We start from the raw sequence: 12,998 nt of genomic DNA, 5'->3' as shown, positions 1-12,998 counted from the left end.
GCCAGTCTCATTGCCCAGGGACTGGACTCTGTCCTGGACCCTGAGCGCTGTCTGGGTCCTTGTTCCGAATGGCTGATTCCTCAGTAAGATGCCATGTGCTCTATTTGGAGGGTTGCTGCTGCTTGGAGCTTCCTGCTTGGAGGCACTTTTTGGTTTTGGCACTGGCCCCAATTAACTCTCTCTGCCAGGCCCTTCTGGGTACTTTATATTGGATGGCTGTTTGAGGAGCCAGCCCCGTAGCCTTGCCTCTTTCCAAAGGTTACTCCCATGGAGTTCCAGCCTCTTCTTAGCCTGCAGTGCCCTGAGCTGCTGAGGCCTTGCCTGGTAGGCACTCCTTATTTGAGGTAGATAAAGAGAAAACATTGCTCTCATCACTAACAAGAAAGCAAAACCAGGCCATTCTGTTGGGAGGTAGCCCTCAGAACCCCAGGGCCCTCATTGGTGGAGAGACCACCGAATTATGATGAGAAGGGGGAGTTAGTCTTTGCGTGATTACATAACTCCCTTTTGTGATGCTCTCTCTGTGGGAGCCCTGTGGTAGGGACCTTCTGCACCTTCAGATGACTGGAAGGGAGCTCTTTTCCCTGAATGTGTGGTGTCACCCAGCACTGGGGGAGACTGGCTGTGGGGAGCAGAAATAGAAGAAATCTTTGCGAAAGGAGCAGTTGTTGTTACAATGAATTGTGAAACTTTTGGCTTTTCACAGAGGCCAGAAGTGGAAGGAGAAAGGGAAGCAGGAGGCAGGGTGGGAGCCTGCTCGTAGACACCGGGAGGCTGCTGGTAGCTCCCGTGAGGACCTTGCCATGCGCCATTTCAGGAGACCCAGCTGGTTGGGCACAGTTGCTCACAGCTGCTGAACAAAACGTAGGTCGTGTAGCCAGTACCCCCAGGATTGTGTGAGGAATGTTCCTTACTCCAAAAAGATAATTTAGTCATTCTTGAGGATCTTCTTTGTGGTTTTATTTCCACGTGATTCCCTTTGAGTGAGATTTTTTTTTTTTTATTAGTAACCTGGTACTAGTAGCATATCATTTGAAGACAGAGTATGTATCAAGGAACAACAAACAGAAGAAGGACTTGGATGGATCAAGAGACTTAATGTTGTGGTTTCATTCTTGGACAATCTGCTTTACTTCTCTGAGCCTCAGATTTGATGTCTGTATATTAATACTTATTTGGCCTATCTTTCCAAGTTGTTGTCAAAATGATGTTGTGAATGTGAAAACATTTTATAAACTATGAAGCAGTAAATGTAGGTTATAATACTAGATTTCTTTGTCAGGTCCAACCTTCTCTGGGTTTTCAGGAAACTTTGATTTCTTATAACTCTTTGGAAATTGTTATCTGTTATCGTAGAGCTGGACTTTGATGTGAGTCATTTCCATGATTCTTGTGTTCCTCTTAACCCATCAGTACTTGGTTGAGTACCCAGGGTGCTTTCAAACTGTGGACTTGGAATATGATAACAGGGAGGACACAACTCCTGAAGCTTTCTAAGTGGAGTGTGATTGATAGTGTAAATCTCCTACAGGTAAGAGCTGAGGATTTGTGACCAGAGATCTAGAGACCGTATCAGGGAAGAGTTGTTGGCTGAGTTCCTTGAGTCTTTGGGAGAGCTTCCTTCTGCAAGCAGATGTTTAAAAGCTGGACCAGACTGAGTTTCATGGTTAAGATTCTTTTTAGGCTCCTGAAGGGTCTATAGGAAGAGGCTGGTTCTTTCTGAGGATGGTGTTGGGAGGCTTGAATAACCAGTTAAGGGAGACTTGATTGAAAACAACAGGATTTTTTAGAAGCAATAATGATAGCTCCTATCTGTTGGTCATTGACCGTGTACCATGTGTGGCACTTAGCACCGTTTAATGATCGCTTTCAGTTCTTACTGATGCCGGGGAATCATGTACGGTTTTATCCCCGTTGTGCAGATGAGGAAACTGAAACTTGTAAAGTAACTTGTCTAAGGACACAGCTAAGAAATAGAGCTAACATGTGGCTCTATTTGTTTGTTGTGGTTAGAGGTGCCTGGATGGTGGCTTACTAGGCTGGAGGAGAAAGAGGTGACTGTGAATGGTGCTTGCTCCACTGGTGCCAGGAGAGGTAGAGCCTGCAACAGCTCATTCTTGTCTCTTTGGAGCGGAGGCACAGGCTAGGGCAGGTGCACGGAACAGCTGAGTGGCTTTCCTTCAGCAGAAACTGCCACTTTAAAGCTGCGACAACAGAGTGTGCCTTTGAAGAGCTGAGAAAAGATACTGTAATTCCTCATGGTCCCTTCTTGGGCTTCTGTTTCCATTCCGAGCAACAGCAAGGATGAGTTTTGGAATATCCCAATCCCACTTCCCTTATCTGCAAATCAAAATTGTACCACTTCACAGACTCAGATTAGAGTTTACCCAGGTGAATTTCTGGTGGGCAATTCTAGTCGCCATTTCAAGTAGAATCTGCTTGAGGACAGATACTATGTCTTGGTTGCAGCCATATCATTCGTGCATGGTGTAGTGCCTGTCAGAAAGCATGTGGTTAGGATTTGTTATGGAATGGGATGGAAACCTCTTCTCACTTAGAGACCAAATCACTTGCTGCTATTTGACTTTCCTCTAATATCTGATCACCTCATGTGTGGTGGTCGGTCTTCCAGAAGAGAGCGTTTGGTGCTGCAGAGTAGACACTGTATTTTACGGTTGTTTTGGATCTCATGCCCCACCAGGCAGGGGATGAGGGGCTAGGGCACACAGGAGGGACCTAGAGAAGCCTTGGGGAGAGCTCCACCCACTCTGAAGTCAACTTGGAGAGGTCTGTGGTGGGATCGCAGTGTTGGTAGCTAACAGAATTGTGATATATTACTTCTGGAGGGAGAAGAACAACAACAGAATGCTGACTCCTCCAGTTGTCTCAGCATGAGGGTTATAGAAACATAAACATCTTCCTCCGTCTGCAGGGCTCCATCCCTCACATGCCTTTTTTAAAGGTAAGAACACAGAGGCATGCAAATGGTACATTTGCCTTTGCACCCCTCAAGGTGAAATTTCTGCTACAGCATGGGGACTTGCCGGCGCGGTTCTGTAGCTGCTGCTGTACAATGCATTTATCATTCTGCTCCTCTGGCCCATTTCGCCAAGCTGCATCATTTCCCAGTTCCTTCCTACACTCCCCAGCTCTGTGACGATGATGCATCTGGTGGCCAAAGCCTCCCTGCTCAGCTTGTGGTACAGTGGAAAGAGCAGTATATTCGTTAATGATGACAGCAGGTGGCATTCACCAAGTCCCGGTGGGGTGCCAGGTTTTCTGCCAAGCGCTTTCGAGACATCATCTCTTTAATCTTCATGACAACCCAGCGGAGTTGGGATTATTATTCCTCAGTTTGCAGATGATGAGAGTGAGGCTCCGGGGTGGTTACCCATCCAAGGCTATGTGGCTAATAAGTGACAGAGCCTACTGCCAGGCCTATGCTATAGGATTACCAGGATTCCATGTTGAACTCTAATGTGAATTCACTGTGGCACCTGGGGCCAGAGACCCTGCTTCCCTGGGCTTCAGTTTCCTAATCTCTCTGATGAGAACCAGTTCTAGGGGTCTTCCAAAGCACTAAGCCCAGTACTGTTCTGATTTGGTTAGCACTCTTACCTATGTGGATTTCTTTTAGCTTTGAGAATTTTTGTTTTGTTTTATAGTGGAAGGCTAGCTGCTGTGTATTCATTCCTCAGCAACAACATTAATATCTGACAATGAAGAATATACAGAATGTAAATGGGTCAGTACTTTCCAATAAAACTTTCCATTATAATTCAAATGGTCTGTATCAGTCCAGTACAGTAGCTGATAACCACCTGTGGCTACTGAGCACTTGACATGTGACTAGTGTGACAGAAGAACTGAATTTTACATTTATTTTATTTTAATTCAAATCTAAATGTCTGTATGTACGGTAGCTACTGTATTGGACAGTAGAGGTATAGATAGTGTAATAGTATGAAACTAAATAGTATAGATTCTTCCATTCCCATGTCATCTTCAACTTGTCTCCTGTATTCCAACTAAGGCTTTTGATTTCCATGGTTAATTTTTCTAGAGGTTTAATACCTGATGTATTGTTACATTTGTATTATGCTTTCAACTTTTAGCAATTCAAACACACAATATTGCATCATTTTTCTCCTGCCTATGAGACAAATAGAAAAGATGGATAGTGCTATGTGCATTTCTCAGAAAACTGAGGCATAGAATAGTTAAATATGTTACTAGGAGCTGAGTAAATACTTTTTGCGTGCATAAGTAACGTACCTAAAGCCGTTTTTGGAGTTGGAGATCAGGACTGGAAACTTAGATCTTTTGATTCCTGGCCAGAGTTTCCTTTATTTTTCCTATCACTGGTGTGCCAAGCCTAGTGTTAGAGAGAGATTTGTCCCATTAAATGCAATTCTTTTTAATGTTAGGAGGGGGACTTTTTCTTTTCATTTGGTACCTCCTTTCTGTACTTCCTGATTTTTTAACTATGTAGGCATCACTTAATAATAATAATAATAATGATTGATATTTGGGAAAATTATATGAAATGCTATGAGGCTGCATAATGGAACTGTGCCTGTTTTGTAGATAGGAGAACTGTCGTGCTAGTCAAACAAAGACAGGCACGTTTTTCAGGTGGGATCTGTGGTCAGAAGAGGATTAAATTCCATCTTGAGGGACGCCTGGGTGGCTCAGTTGGTTGGGCAGCTGCCTTCGGCTCAGGTCATGATCCCGGCGTCCTGGGATCGAGTCCCACATCGGGCTCCTTGCTCCGCAGGGAGCCTGCTTCTCCCTCTGCCTCTGCCTTCCACTCTGTCTGTCTGTGCTCGCTCTCACTCTCTCTCTCTCTGACAAATAAATAAATAAAATATTAAAAAAAAAAAAAAAATTCCATCTTGATTCCATTTCTGGTTTTGGTGGAGTAGTTCTTTTGGACCAGCCTTCCAACAGAAAACAGCTGTAAACTCAGACAAAAGGAAAAAAAGAACCAGCTGAAGGAACTGGAGAGTGACCAAAAGCAGGCCCATTCTTCACAAAATTAAGGACCTGAGGGTCAAGGAAAGTCGGAGTAATAGTTTCAGATCAAAAGGACTCTAAAGCGACTAGGCAACTAAATGAAATGTATGGATCTTTTTGTTGTAAAGGACACTATAGGAACAACTGGTGAAACCTAAATGGAGTCTGAAGTTTTGTTGGTGGTTACATACCAGTGTTAACTTTTTAGTTTTATGGTTGAATTGTTGCTATGTAGAGAGTGTTGACAGCTTGGTTGACAAATACATTAATGTATTTTGGAGTGGTAGTGCATCAGTTTGCCAAATTCCTCACAGGTAGTTCAGAAAAAATTGGAGAAAAGGAGGGAAGGTAATACAGAGCAAAGATGGTAAATGGTAATACATGGGGAATATGAAATAAGTAAAGGGTAAATAGGTGTTCTTCATATAGTTCTTATAAATTTTCTCTGAATTTATTTCAAAATGGGAGGATTTTTAAAAACTTCATAGTGAATGTTAATAAAAATAGAACACTTCAACATTGGTAGAAGATAGCTGAAGCAGTGCTTTGAAGGAAGTTTATGTCTTTAAATGGGCGTGTATTAGAAAAGAAGAAAGGACGAGATTCAGTGACTTCATGTTTCATCTTTAGAAGCTGAAAAAAGGAAAAGTAAATGCAAAGTAGAAAGAAGGAAATAATAAAGGTAAGAGCAGAAATTAATGAAATAGAAAACAGACAAAAATAGAGAAAAATGACAAAGCCGAAAGCAATTCTTTGGAAAGCTCAACAAAATTGATGAAGCCCTAGCTGAACATATAAGGAAAAAGAGAGATGACAGAATACCAGTATCCAGTAATGAAAGCATGTATGTCACTACAGACTCTATAGACCTTAAAGCATACTAAAGAAATATTCTGAACACTATTGTGCCAATAAATTTGGCAAATTAGATAAAATGGATAAATTTTTGAAAAAAAAATTCAGTTTAACCAAAACTGACACAAGATGAATTAGAAAATCTGAACAACTATATATTTGTTAAAAAAATCAATTCATTATTGAAAACTTTCCTGCAAAGAACTTTTTAGGCCTGGATGGTTTAACCGGTAATTTTTATCAGATATTTAAGGGAAAAACACAGTTTTACATAAACTCTTTCAGAAAGTAGAGAAAGAGGAGTGAACACTTCCCAACCTATTTTGTGAACCCAACAAAGGAATTACAAAAAAAGAAAACTACAGATTAGAATCTCTCATAAACATAGATAGAAAAATCTTTAACAAATATTAGCAAATCAAATCTGGCAGTATATAAAAAGGATAATTCATCCATGACCAAGCTGTGTTATCCCAGGAATGAAAACTTACTTTAACATTTGGGGAAAAAAATATAATTCTCCATACTAACAAAATAAAGAAGAAAAATCATATAATCATTTTATTAGATACAGAAAAAACAGCAAGAAAATTGCAGTGTGATATCACTGTATACATCTTAGTATAAGACAAGACAGTAAGACAAGAGATAACAAATGTTGACAAGGAAAAGGAAACCCTTGTACTTAATTAGTGGGAATGTAAATTGGTAATATGTATTATGGAAAACAGTATGATGTTTTCTCAAAAACTTAAAATTTAAAAATAGAACTACTGTATGATCCAATAATCCCACTTCTGGGTATATATCCAAAGGAAATGAAATCAGTATATATATATTTTAAAAATATTTTATTTGTTTATTTGACAGAATATGTCAGTGAGACATGGTGAGAGAGAGACACACAGGGAGAGAAGAAACACAAGCAAGGGAAGTGGGAGAGGGAGAAGCAGGCTTCCCACTGAACAGAGAGCCCCATGCGGGGCTCGATCCCAATCGTGACCTGAGCCAAAGGCAGACACAATGACTGAGTCACCTACATGCCCCTGCAATCAGTATCTTGAAGAGGCAGCAGCACTTCCGTGTTTATGGCAGCATTATTCATAGTAGCTAAGATAAGATGGATTAATGGGTAAAGAAAATGTCTCTCTCTCTCTCATACACACACAGAGGAATATTATACATCCTTAAAAAAGAGGAAACCCTGCCATTTGTGACAATATGGATGAATCTGGAGTACATTATGCTAAGTGAAATAAGCCAAACACAAAAAGGCAAATACTGCATGATCTCACTTAAATGTGGAATCTAGAAAAGTTGAACTCATAAAAGCAAAGTAGAATGGTGGTTGCCATGTGGAAAAATAGGGAGTTGTTGGGCAAAGGGTACAAAAGGTCCAGTTATGTGGGATGAATAAATTTTGGAGACCAGTGTGTAGTATGGTGACTGTAGTTAGTAATACTATATTATGTGTTTGAAATTGGCTAAAAGTTATCTTAAGTATTCTTTCCACACACATAACACACAAAAATAGTAACTGTGAGGTGAAGTGATGGATGTGTTAGTTTGATTGTGTTAATGATTTCACAGTATAAATCTATATCAAATCTCTTTGTATATCTTTAACATATACAATTTTTATTCATCAACTATACCTCAGTAAAGCTGGAAAAAAATTTGACATGTATTTTTGATAAAAACTCTTGGCAAATTAGAAATAGAAGGGAAGTAAGATGCCTGTGTAACTCAGTCAGTTGAGCATCCAACTCTTGATCTCAGCTCAGGTTTTGATCTTGGGGTTTTTGTTCAAGCCCTGTGTTGGGCTCTACACTGGGCATGGAGCCCTACTTTAAAAAAAAAAATGGAAGGAAAGTCCCACAATCTAATAAGAGATATTTATAAAATGCAAATGTCGGGGCGCCTGGGTGGCTCAGTGGGTTAAGCCTCTGCCTTCGTCTCAGGTCATGATCTCAGGGTCCTGGGATTGAGCCCCACATTAGCCTCGCTCTCTGCTCAGTGGGGAACCTGCTTCCCCCTCCCTCTGCCTGCTTCTCTGCCTACTTGTGATCTCAATCTCTCTCTCAGATAAATAAATTTAAAAAAAATGCAAATGTCATAATTGTGAAAAATGGAAAGTGTTTTCTCCTAAGATTAGAATAAGACAGATGTTTGCTTGTATCTTTTTTGTTCAACATCATACTGGATGGAGGTTCTAGTGAGTGCCATAAAGTTAGAAAAAGCAACCAAAGTCTTAACAGTCAGAAAAGAATAAGCAGGGGGTGTTTGGGTGGCTCAGTAGGTTAAGCGGGCTCAGGTCATGATCCCAGGGGCCTGGGATTGAGCCCATGTTGGGCTCCCTGCAGGGACCCTGCTTCTCCCTCTCCTCATCAGCCCCTCCCCAGCTTGTACTCGCTCTCATTCTCTCAAATAAACAAATAAAATCTTAAGAAAAGAATAAACAATTCTCTTTTTGTCCACAGATGGCATGATTGTTGACATAGAAAATCATGAGTAATCTATAAAATAAGTGTATTTAATGGAGTACAAAGTCAACGTTCAGAAATTGATTAGATTTTTTATATAGCAGTAGCAAATAATTGGAAGATCTTTAAAAAGGAATTTTTGGGGTACCTAGGTGGCTCAATGAGTTAAGTGTCTGATTCTTTTTTTTTTTTTTTTAAGATTTTATTTATTTATTTGACAGAGAGATCACAAGTAGGCAGAGAGAGAGGAGGAAGCAGGCTCCCTGCCAAGCAGAGAGCCTGATGCGGGACTCGATCTCAGGACCCTGAGATCATGACCTGAGCCAAAGGCAGAGGCTTAACCCACTGAGCCACCCAGGCGCCCAAGTGTCTGATTCTTGTAGTCAGCTCTGGTCTTGATCTTGGGGTCATGAGTTCAAGCCCCATGTTGGGCTCTACACTAGGTGTGGAGCCTACGTAAATAAAAATTAAAGAAAAACAATTTCTTTTAAAATTATATTATAAAGCATAAAATTTTAGGTAATAAACTAACAAAAGAATATGGAAGACCTATACATAAAAATTGTAAAATAGTGCTGTGAGTAGTTAAAGAAGGCATAAGTGAATGGAGAGAAGTATCATGTTCATGGATTGAAAGACCCAATGTTACTGTCAGTTCTCCCCAAATAGATTTGTAGATTAAAGCAATCCCATTCAAAATCCCAGATGGCTTTTTTAAAGGTAGAGATAGACAACCTGACTCTAACATGTATATGGAAATGTAAGGGACCTTGAATAGCCAAAGGAATCTTGAAAAAGAATAAATTTGGAGGATTCACATTTCCTGACTTGAAGATTTGCTATAAAACTATAGTATGTCAACAAAAAAAATACGTATAACTTGATTAAAGAGTGGGCAAAAAAACTTGAATAGATATTTCTTTAAAGATGATATACAGGGACTCCTGGATGCCTTAGTCATTAAGTGTTCGACTCTTGGATTAGGCTTGAGTGATGACTTCAGGGCTGTGAGATTGAGCAGGGGGTGGGGAGGGGAGGGGCAATGGGAGAGGGAGATGGAGAGAATCTCAAGCAGGCTCTATGGTCAGCAGGTAGTCTGCTTGAGATTCTCTCCCTCTCCCTCTCCCATTACGCCTCCATCCTCAACCCCTGCTCGCTCTCTCTCTCTCTCTCAAATAAATAAATAATCTTCTAAAATAAAGATGATATACAAATGGCTAGTAGCATATGAATAGATACTCAACATCACTAATCAGTATGGAAATGCAAATCAAAACCACAATTACATGGTGACAGATGCTAGCTACATTTATTAGAGTGAGCATTGCATAATGATTAGAATTGTCAAATCACTGTATTGTACATCTGAAACTAACATAACGTTATATGTCAACCATACTTAGAAAAAAACAAAAACCACAATGAGATACCACCTCACGCTCATTAGGATGGCTGCTATAACAAAAAAGCTCCAAAACAGAAAGTAACAAGTGTTGGCCAGGATGTAGAGAATTTGGAATCCGCTGTACTGTTGGTGGAAATGTAAAATGGTACAGCTGCTGTGGAAAACAGTCTGGTGGTTCCTCAAAATATTAAATATAGAACTACCATATGATCCAGCATTTTTTTTTCTGGGTGTGTATTCCAAAGAATTGAAAGCAGGATCTTGAAGAGTATTTGTAATAGAGTTTCACAAGAGCCAAAAGGTAGAAGCAACCAAGTGCCCATTGACAGATGAATGGATAAGCAAAATGTGGGAAAGACATTCAATGGAATATGATTGAGCCTGAAGAAGGAAGGAAGTTCTGATACATGCTACAACATGGGTGAACTTTGAGGAAATTATGCTAAGTGGTAGAAGCCAGTCGTAAAAGGCAATGGATGATTTCACTTACTTCAGGTACCTAGAGTAGGCAAAAGCATAAAGACAGAAAGTAGCATCTTTATTTGTAATCGTCCCAAACTGGGAACTGTTTAAGCATCCATCAACTGGAGAATGGATAAAGAAACGTGGTATAATCATACAATTCAAAAGGACCAAAATGGTACATCAGGCAACATGGATGAAATCTCAAAAACATTATTCTGAGGGAAAAGAACCCTTACAGAGGAGAGCACACAGTGCATGATACCCTATATATGAAATTCTGATAGGCAATAATATTAGGTACACATCGCCTGTTTCATAGATGGGGACACTGGCACTCAGAGAAGCTAAGCACCCGGTGTCGGGCTGCACAGCAGGTCAGTGGCAGAGCTGGGCCTGCCAGTCCAATGTCCTGACTCCCGGTGCACCATGTTTTTCAGTCCATGTTTTTTCGGCCCTGTTAGCATTCTGGGATATTAGCACATTAGCACATTGAGAGGAGTGCTGAGGGTGCGGGGTGGCTTGGGTTTCCTCTGATTCCTCTCTTTGGTCTGTAAAGTGCTCTTCCACCCTCCCCCTTGAGCCTACAGGAATGGACTCCATTGATCTGATAGACCCCCTTCAACTCTCCCCTTCTTTGCTAGACTGGAAGAGGGAAGGAGCAGCCAGGCTGGAGAGTGTGCTATTATTAGAAAGGATTTTAAGGAGAGTGCACTGCCTGGGTTATTAGAAAGGATTTTTCTGGGGCTCTTTCCTCTGCAGTTAACACCTTTAATTAAAAATAAAACAAGCAAATAACTCTGTTCCTCCTCCTTCCCAAGTATTGCTGAGAATCTTCGTGGTGGTGGTCTTGGTTGCATGTCTTGGTAATGTCTGAGCCTTCTGTGCAAATTGAGAAAGGGACTGACAACACATTATCAAAGAGGTTTTCTCAAGGGGAATGACCCAAGTCTAGAATAGAAGAGCCATCTGCTGCCAGATGGACAGGGCTCCACTGACTATGAATTTGACCCGGAGGCTGGCCTTTTCTGTGTGTTTGCACTTTGGGAATACCCATTGGGTCTTGGCTTCCTGCTGGCTCATTGGCGGCCTTCTCTGCCCCGTCCCTCCCCCACTTCAGGCTGCCTAGTCCCTCAGGAGTCCCTCAGGAGTCGCACTGCCTGTGATGCCTGGGCACACCGGGTGATCCAGAGGAAACCAGCAGCACACTATTCCTGCAGTGAGGTGGGGCACCCCAGCTTTATGCAGGAAAATGGCCAAATTAATTCACTGTTGTTAGCAGTCCTTCCAGCTGGGAAGACTCATGGCAGTTCACAGCATTCTGGTGCAAGAAGACAAGGTGCTGGAGAGAGGCTGATTTTTCTGTCCACACGCAAATGCTTTTGCCTGATGCAACTTGATACGTCCTGACCTTGGAAGCCCACAGGCTCAGGAAGGAGACAGAGACAGGTCAGCGGGTTGCTAGAAATCAGAGTAATAAAGTCCATCTTTCTTTTTAAGTTAGAAAGAAAAAACTCTCCTGTTTCCTGCCTTGTCATCTAACTTGTTTATTTGCTTTTCTACTCCTCCTTTTCCCCTCTACCCTAATCTTCCTTTGTCTCTCTCTTGTCTCACCGCTCCGTTCCTCCTACCCCCACCGCATCTTCCCCTCTTTTGTCATTTGTTTTCTGAGACTAAGAAAAATAAGAAAAGGTAAGGAAAATATAGCACAGCACTAAACTCCTTCTTCCCCTTCCCTAGGTAACAGAGTCACTGTCTTAGAGAGGAAGTCCAGAATGTAACATTCACTCAGAGTTTATCGTATTATCATGCGCTGTCCCATACATTTCATGTGGATGAGAGCAAGGCTACAGCCAAGCCAGGGAGGACCAAGAAACCAAGGCAGAAGTGGATTACCACCTCTCCCTATCTCCTTCATTTCATCAATTTAGCTTCTTCTAATTCTTGGAGTACTCCTTCCTGTCTTCTCTGGAGAGCAGTATGGATGAGTACAGCTTTGCTCAATCATCTACTTACCATTAAGGTTCTGTGTTCACTTTCTTTAATGTGGTTCACTATCACCTGTCCTACAGAAGCAGGGGCTCTCCTGTCTCCTCAGCTCCTCATTACTACTGTGTCCTGTCTTTTCCTGCTTGCCCACTGTCAATTATTTCTGCATCCCGAATATGAACGTCTTCCCCCATGTTTTGGTCACTGACAACCTAAAATAATAACTAAAGTCTCCTGTAATCCTCAGCAAAGAGATCCACAGGAGGTAAAATTTGCCGGGGGTGCCTCCTACTAGAAGGGGTGTAGAATCTCTGGAGAACCAGCAATTCTATAATGTAACACATTGAACCAGAAGTCAGGAAACCCAGGTTCTAGACCCAGTTTGTCAATAACTTGCTGCATGGTCTTGAATAAATCATTGTCCTCTGAGTCCGGGTTTTCCCCTCTGTAATAAGTTTTGGTGCCTGTAGGGGTGTAGGTGTAAGGTAAGCTGCTTATACTGTATTTTGACCAAGCCAAACTCCTACTCAGGTATACTGTCCTTTAAAATGCTTGGTGGGCCAAACAAAAAATATCTGAGGGTTGTATTTGATACACTCACTTGTTCTTTCCTCTCCCATGGCATGCCTGGGACTATAGCTGCAGAGTGAAGCCTCAGGACCAGGTTCCCAGGGATGTTATCATGAGCACCATATTCTGGAGCCAGTAGCAGAGGTCCCAGCAACATGCTTGCTAACCAGAAGGGCCTTCACCACTTGGGGAGTTAGTAGCTGGTAAGGGCACAGTTG

At 41.6% G+C, this 12,998-nt stretch overlaps 1 protein-coding gene across 7 annotated transcripts in view; it reads left to right on the top strand.

Moving 5' to 3' along the window:
• Nucleotides 1-12,998, top strand: part of SERGEF (secretion regulating guanine nucleotide exchange factor) — a 216,842-nt gene that overhangs the window by 60,574 nt on the left and 143,270 nt on the right. The gene's annotated exons all lie outside the window — the stretch shown is intronic.

The sequence above is a fragment of the Mustela lutreola genome, chromosome 1, assembly GCF_030435805.1.
Source record: "Mustela lutreola isolate mMusLut2 chromosome 1, mMusLut2.pri, whole genome shotgun sequence".
NCBI lineage: Eukaryota > Metazoa > Chordata > Mammalia > Carnivora > Mustelidae > Mustela > Mustela lutreola.
The sequence above is the reverse complement of the archived record's forward strand: the minus strand, read 5'-3'. Positions and strand labels throughout refer to the sequence as shown.